Source organism: Tupaia chinensis, unplaced genomic scaffold (genome assembly GCF_000334495.1).
Source record: "Tupaia chinensis unplaced genomic scaffold, TupChi_1.0 Scaffold000002_1, whole genome shotgun sequence".
Lineage (NCBI taxonomy): Eukaryota > Metazoa > Chordata > Mammalia > Scandentia > Tupaiidae > Tupaia > Tupaia belangeri.
In genome coordinates this window covers 5,554,340-5,562,575 of record NW_006159428.1, presented here as the reverse complement: position 1 = coordinate 5,562,575, position 8,236 = coordinate 5,554,340, and positions in this window count along the sequence as shown.

Below are 8,236 nucleotides of genomic sequence, written 5' to 3'. Positions count from 1 at the left end.
ATAATAATGATAATAAATAAAATCAAATAAATAATTCAAAAAACTAAATAAATACTTCAAAAAGAGTAGAATTGCTAATTAGTATAACCTGCAGATGTTCAAATTCTCAAAAAAATTTCAGATAGCTTTCAAAAATGTTTGGACCCATTTTTTTACATTCCTAGTAATATATGAGTTCCCTTTACTCTACATTCTCTATAAAACCAAATGTGTGTACATGTGCACACATGTGTATACGTGTATATATATATGTATATATGTATGTGTATAGATATGTGTGTATATATATGTACATGGAAGTTATAGGTACAAGTGTATGCATGTTTTATATGTTATTATTATAAAATATTTAAATTACATGAAAAAGCAGAGAAAATAGAATTGAGCCCATAGATACTTATCATTCACCTTCACTAATAATCAAATCATGATCAATCTGTTTTTTATCAATACTCTCAACTCCTTCCCAGATGAATTATGTTGAAGCACATCTGAGATGTCATATAATTTTATTCATAAATATTTCAGTATATCATTCTTAAAACTAAGACACTTAGAATATAACCAAAATACCGTTATTATACCTAGATGGAACCACAATTCCTATATCACCAAATATCCAGACATCAATTATCAAATATCCAAATATCATCAATCATTCATACTTTTTTTTAACAGTTTCATTGTTTGAGCTAAGATTCAAGGCCTGGTCTACTGGTGCCATGGTAGTGTACTGAACTGCAGTACTGGAAGCCACACGGCCAACCACCAGTTGTGATTCCCAGGTCAGCCTGAAGACATACTGGGTACAAACACGCACACTCAAGATCCCAGTGAACTGGAGGGCTGGGGAAAGAGGATTGCAGTGTGATGAGAACCTGTCAGAGGTGCTTATCTTTCTCACTCTTTCTCTCTTTTGTGTAGGTGCATGCTCTGTTATGAATAAAATAAACTAAAAAAATTCAAATAAGCATGCTCGTACATTGCATTTGAAATTTGGTTGCCGTCAATTAATTCTTTCTCACATGTTTTTCCTCTCTCTTTCTCTGCCTTATAATTTATTTATTGAAGAAATCATATATGAGAAAACGTTTACTATTGATTCAATTTCTAAATTCAGAACACTTTATATTTTCTAAATTTTCTAGAGTGATAATTTTTGTCTCTTAATTTGATAGTTTCTCTTGACTACAATTTATTTACATAAAGCTGTTTGGAGTATTTTCTGATTGTGAGTTTATAAACAATTAGTTATTTAATTAATTTTAATTTGTTATTATTATTTATTATTTTTAATTTGACCAAAGAAACAGAGAGAGAAAGAGAGAGAGAGAGAGAAGGGGAAAGTGAGAAAGCAAGCCACCAGGTCTGGGACTTGAACCACAGTTGGCCATGTGGGAGTCCAGTACCCCAACTACCACACCACCTGCTGGTCCCCCAAATGTGCTTTTGATTTCTGCTTCATCTGTTGTTATATTCCCCTTTCAATTTCTTACATCATTTCTGCCCTCTTTTTCTCCTTGACATGTCTTGACACATCATACCACTTGACAAGTTTGTCAATGTCTTAGTCCATTTGGGCTGCTATAACAAAGTACTTTAGACAGGGTAATTTATAAACAACAGAAATGTATTGCTCAGAGTTCTGGATATTGTAAGTCTGAGATCAAGGTGCTAGCATGGGTTCTGCGGAGGGCTCTCTTCCATATTGTGAACTGTGAGTTGTTCAGTAAGTCTCCTGGGGTCTCTTTTTATAAGGGCGCTAATCCCATTCTTTATCTTAGAGATTTTTGCTATCAGGTGAGTGCACTTGCCGGAGAAACAAATGGAAAGCAAGAAATCACCCTTTATGGGGGATGGCCATGCTGTAATCCCTTCTTCTCCACTCTCCTCTCAGAGTTTTGGGCATGCATGTACATTTGCCCAGCATGAGTTTCAAGTTACTTGGTCCAGGACTTGAATTGCGGTCAACTACGTGGGAGTTCAGTAATGTAACCATTACATCATCTGCTGGTCCCATGCATTAATCCCATTTTCTTAAAATAATTATTTTATTTAACTTTATTTATGTATTTATTTATTTAAATTCAACCAGAGAGGGACAGAGTGAGAAAGTGTGAGAGAGAGAAAAAGAGAGAAAATAAGAAAGCAAGCCACCAGGCCCGGGACTCAAACCATGGTCGGCCAGCTCATGTGCCCAATGAGCACAGAAAGGTCCCAGAATGCAAATCCAGGATGTTCTGCCTGGGTCTAGTAGGGTTACCACTATAGACCTACCTGGCCTCATTTTCTCACTTCTTTTTTTTCTTTTTTTGAGAGGTTTTTGCTATAGGGCGCGTGCGCTCACCAGACAGACAGAGGGAGACAGAGAGATAGAAAGCGAGAAATCACCCCCCCAGGGGGGATGGCCACACCACAATCCCTTCTCCTCCATTCTCCTCTCGGGATCTTGGGCACGCACGCACACGCGCCCGGTGTGAGTTTAAGCCACTGGGTCTGGGACGCAAACTGCAGTCGACTACGTGGGAGTCCAATGTCATAGCCATTACACTAACTGCTGGTCCCATTTTCTCACTTCTTATGTTAGATAATTTTCAGCTTTCCTGCTTTCTAACATAAATGTAAAGTGTAAATTATCCCTCTAAGTAAAGCTTTTAGTGTTTCTCCTAAGATATGGTATGTATTAATAATTTGTTCATATCTAAGTATTTTTATCTTTTTGTTATTGATTTCCAACATAATTGCAATAAGGAAAATGAAATGCAAATTTTTTGACATTTATTGAGACTTGCATTATGAACTAATAAGTGATTGTTTGTGTGAATGTTTTATATTCTTGAGAATAATCTATTCTCTGTGTTCTATATATGTTTATTAGAGAATTTTTTTGAGTGTTTCTATCTTTTACATATATACTAATATTTTGTATTTGTGGTCTATCAATAATTAATTAATATGTTAAAATCTGCCACTTGTGGTAAATTTATAAATTTCTTTTTATAGTTCTACCAATTTTGCTTTATATATTTTAAGACTGATTTATACATGTTCACAGCTGCTATATTTTTTCTGTTTTTTAAAATGTATTTAATTTGGGAACCAGCAGTTAGCGTAATGGCTATGTCGCTGGACTCCCACATAGTCGACCGCGGTTCATGTCCCGGACCCGGTGGCTTAAAACTCATGCTGGGCGCGTGTGCGTGCATGCCCAAGATCCCGAGAGGAGAATGGAAGAGAAGGGATTGCGGCATGACCATCCCCCCCTGGGGGGTGATTTCTCGCTTTCTGTCTCTATGTCTCTCTCTGTCTGTCTGGCGAGCGCACGCGCCCTACAGTGAAAATCTCTCCAAAAAAAAAAGTATTTAATTTTATTTATCATTATTATTATTATTATTATTTTAAAATTTACTGCAGGGTACCTGCACTCATGAGACAGAGAAAGAGAAAGAGTGGGAAAGTAAAAAACAAGCTACCAGGTCTGGGACTTGGACCATGGTCAACCATGTGGGAGTCCAGATCCTGAACCACTATACCACCTGCTGGCCCTTGTTTTTTTTTTAAGAGACAAGATCTTGCTAGATTTTCTAACTTGGCCTTTGACTCACAGTCCTCCTGCCTCAGCCTCCTGAGTAGCTGGGATTACAGGCACATGCCACTGTACCCAACTTAAATCTTCTTGAAGAATTGAATCATTATCATTATCATATATGCTTTAAAATGGTTTCTATGCTGTGGCTTTTTTTTTTTTCTTTTCTAATTTTAATGTGACCACTCCAGCCAGCTTATTTTGGCTAGCATCTACTAGTTTTTGTTTCTGTTCTTTTCTTTTAAAATTGTTCATGGTTAGGCCAGCTTTGTAGTGCAGCAGATAAAGTGCTATGCAGGGGACGTCAGATCCCACATGACCTACTAGGGTTCATGTCCTGGCCCTGGTGGCTCATGCTGGGTGCCTATGCATGTGCCCAGGATCCTGTTGGGATGGAAAACTGCAGAAAAAGAATAGTGTGACCAGGCACTACCGGGGGTACTTCCTTCCTCTTTCTCTCTCTGTTTCTTTTTCTTAAGCAGAATTAAGCGCCCTCTAGCATTGAAAAAAAAAAAAGTTTAAAAATTTTAAATGTTTTATACTCTTTTTATTTTGGCACATCTCTTATAAATAACATATAACTGAATTTTAAAATTTTATATATTTATTGAGAGAGAGAGAGAGCGTGCACTCGCAGTTGGGTATGGTGATGCCGCAACCCTTTTTCTTTCACTTCTCCATCCTTTCAGGATTTTAGGAATGTACACATTCATACTCAGTGTGTTTTTCAAGCTACCAGGCTGGAATGGGGATCTGGTTCCCTTAGTCACTGAGCCATGGAACTAGCGCTAGTCTGTCCTTTTTTTAACCAAACAAATTAAACATGTTAAGATCATTTTTTTACATATATATATATATTGTTTTTCATTTAATTTTCTCAGCATTCCTCTTATCTAATTCTCCTTACAGATGAACTTTCCTTCTTACTGAAGCACAAAACTTTATATTAGGTGTTTCTTATTAAAAGTCCTCTGCTGGGAACCAGCAGTTAGCGTAATGGCTATGTCGCTGGACTCCCACGTAGTCGACCGTGGTTCGCGTCCCAGACCCGGTGGCTTAAAACTCACGCCAGGCACGTGTGCGTGCGTGCCCAAGATCCCAAGAGGAGAATGGAGGAGAAGGGATTGTGGCGTGACCATCCCCTCTGGGGGGTGATTTCTCGCTTTCTGTCTCTGTCTCTATGTCTCTCTCCATCTGTCTGGCGAGTGCATGCGCCTTATAGAGAAAACCTCTAAAAAAAAAAAAAAAAGTCCTCTGCAATAAATATTCTTGGAAAATACCCTAATTTCACCCTCATTTTTGAAGGATAGTTTTTCTGGGTACTCAAAAGTAGGTTTGAAGTTATTTCTCTCTCAAACCTTTAAGTAAAGTATTCTACTGCCTTTTGGCTTCTATTTTCTTTTCTTTCTTTCTTTTTTTTTTTTTTTTTTTTAGAGAGGGTTTACCTCAGAAAGCGAGAAATGACCTCCCAGGGGGATGGCCATGCCACAATCCCATCTCCTCCATTCCCCTCTCAGAATCTTGGGCATGCACGCACACACACCTGGCATGAGTTTAAGCCATTGGGTCTGGGACTTGAACCACAGTCGAATACAGGGGAGTCTGGCAACATAGCCATTACGCCAACAGCTGGTGCCATTGGCTTCCATTTTTTATTCTTATATAATTTCTTTGTTCTTTGACTGCTTTTTAAATTTCCCACATGTCTTTGGTAGTATACAGTTTCATTATTGTGATTAGGTATGAATTTCTTGCCTTTTTTCCCAAGTTTGATTTGGCAAGTTTTCAGATACAAATAAAACTTGAGTATTAATATAATGAGCATCTATTTATCATTCATCTATAGTCATGTCAATATTTTGCTACATTTGTTTCATCTCTGGTTTTTTTTGAGTTATTAGAAAATAAGTCATAAATTCACAAGACTTAAGACATAAGACATCTCTTCAGACAGATTTTCTCTTATAAGTCATAATAGTATTATCACACCTACAAGATGACCATTCTGTATTAAGATCTAATATGTAGCCATATTCATGTTTAACAGCCAGTTCGGCAGATAGCAAAACAAAGAAATAGAAAAGAACTTCACATGCTGACGTTCAATGCTGGTAAGCGGTTAAATCTAACACCCTGAATCCAGACTACCCAGTCTTCCATTTTTGTGAGATAATACATTTTCTAATTATTGAAGCCAGGGTAAGTCAAAATTCTGTGCACTTCAGACAAAAGCACCCTTAAACAATACAAAAGTTTTTTACAATCATAGATTGTTATTGTTGGAAAGGTACTTGAGATAATCCAGTTTAAAGCTCTCATTTTGCAATGAGGAAATGGGGGCCCAGAAAGGCTGAGTGATTATGCAAAGCCGCCTAGAAAGTTAAAAACATCAGGACTGATCCCAGGCTCCAAACTCCTAGTTATCATTCTTCTTCTGAAACTCGGTCATCCATAATTAAATGGTAAAGGGAAGGGGTAACTTCAGAATGGAAATGTTCTGAGTACAGGTACTTGTAACTGCGTAATGGAAGTTCCTAGGATAGCTTCTGCTTTCCTAAACAAATGGTGCCCTACCTTCCTTCTTCCACCTTCTTTCCCGGAAAGAAGACGTGAGGCCTGGGAGTGCTGCAGCCATCTTGTGTCCCATGAAGCAAAAAGCCAGTTTCCTAAAAATGGCATGATAAACAGATAGGAGTCCGAGGGCCCCCTCCCCAGCTCCCGAATGAATAGTGAGAGAAATGTCGATCCACATTTGTACCCTAAATTTGGCTGTATGAACCTTCAACTCAAAAACATTTCTAATGGATGTCCTTTGGAATACTCCTTTCATGGTGTTAACTGCAACAACTAGAGCTCAGCTAAGAATTTTTGTTTTAAAGATTATGTGAATCCTGCCCCCCTCCGCATACACATACATTTCTTAATGTATACCTGGCTCAATTTTTAACTTATTATTTTGGAAATTATTTCAAATCAGCACAGCAGTTGCTAGAACAGTACAATAAACTCCTATGTACCTTTCATCTGGAGTCACCAATCGTAAGTGTTTTGCTACATTTCTTCCCCTCCTTTTATAAATGCACACGCAGGAAAGAAAATGTGAACCTTTTGAGAAAAAGTTGCAGAAATCATGAACTTTAACTCCAAAATATTTCCATGCATATCTCTTAGAACCAAGAATAGACTCTTCCATAATTACTATATAATTATAAAACTCAGAAAGCTGAACAGTGATACAGTACTATTATCTCAAATGGGAGTTAGACTCGTATTTCACCATTTCTCTCAGTGCCTTTTCTAGCTCTCACTTTTTTGTCCTGACAGGAATTTAATCCAGGTTGATACATTGCATCTCTTTAATCTCCTTTAATCTGAAATAGCTCCTCAGGCAGTTTTTGACTTTTAGAAGATTACTAACATTTTTTTAAAAAAAGAGAATAGGCTTGGGGCTGGCCCTATAACCTAGTGGCTAAGAGATCCCGATCTTGCAAGGCTGACTGCAGTTTGAATTCCAGCCCTGCTGACCTAGCATACTTGGTGAGAAAATACACCAAGTATGTGTATGTGTGTGCCCTAAATCTTGACAGGATGGAGAAACGAAAGAAGTGGAATTGTAGCACGACCACTCCCCACTGGGGATGATATTCCCCTCTTTTTCTGTTTGTCTCTAAGTATCTCTCGGGTAAGTGCAAGGGCACTCTGGCAAGAGGGAGAGAGAGAACAAACCTGTCATTTAGTATAATAGACTTCAATTTGGGTTTATCTGGTAGTTTCCTCTGGATTAGATTCAGGTTATACAGTTTTGGCAGGAACATGACAGTGATGTGTTCTTCTCAGAATATCGCATCAGGAGGGGCGTGATGCCAGGCACTTTCTCAAGCTGCTGGGTCTAGGACTCAACCAATATGGTCAACCATGGGAATCCAGCCTCTTTTTTTGTTTGTTTTGTGTTTTGTTTTGAGAGATTTTGCTATAGGGTGTGTGCACTCGCTGGAGAGACAGAGACAGAAAGTGAGAAATCACCTTCCAAGGGGGATGGTCACTTCACAATCCCTTCTCCTCCATTCTCTTCTTAGGATTTTGGGCACACACGCACACACGCCCAGCATGAGTTTCAAGTTGCCGAGTCCAATATTTGAACTGTGGTCAGCCACGTGGGAGTCCAACACCTTAACCACTATACCACCTGCTGGCTCTAGGATCCAGCCTCCTTAGCCACCAGGTCATAGGCTGGCCTACTGCCCCATTCTTACAAATCTAATGCCTCAGCTCTTGGAAGGACAGAGAATTCTCTCTCATATGTAGTCCATGGGCATGAAGTTATTCCTATGATTTCCTTTGACTTTGAATTACAGGACCCTTTGGTAAGGAATGGGTCCATGATATATATTTGAAAGATGCATTTGGAGTAAGTGGAAACTACTCTCTCAAAGATTTAACAGGCCACTTGCCAGATATTCTGGAAGCCAGTGGGAATAGGTTAATAAGGATATAGGACATTTGGTTTTTCTTAAAGAGAACTGGGCTTGTCCCAAGTATCACTCCTTCGCACCTGAAGAAGTCAAATGGTCCTGTCTCCATGGAATCCTCAACTAATGTAGTCCTGACCTGTGATTTATATAAAAAGTAGCTGTTCCTTAATTTTCCCTA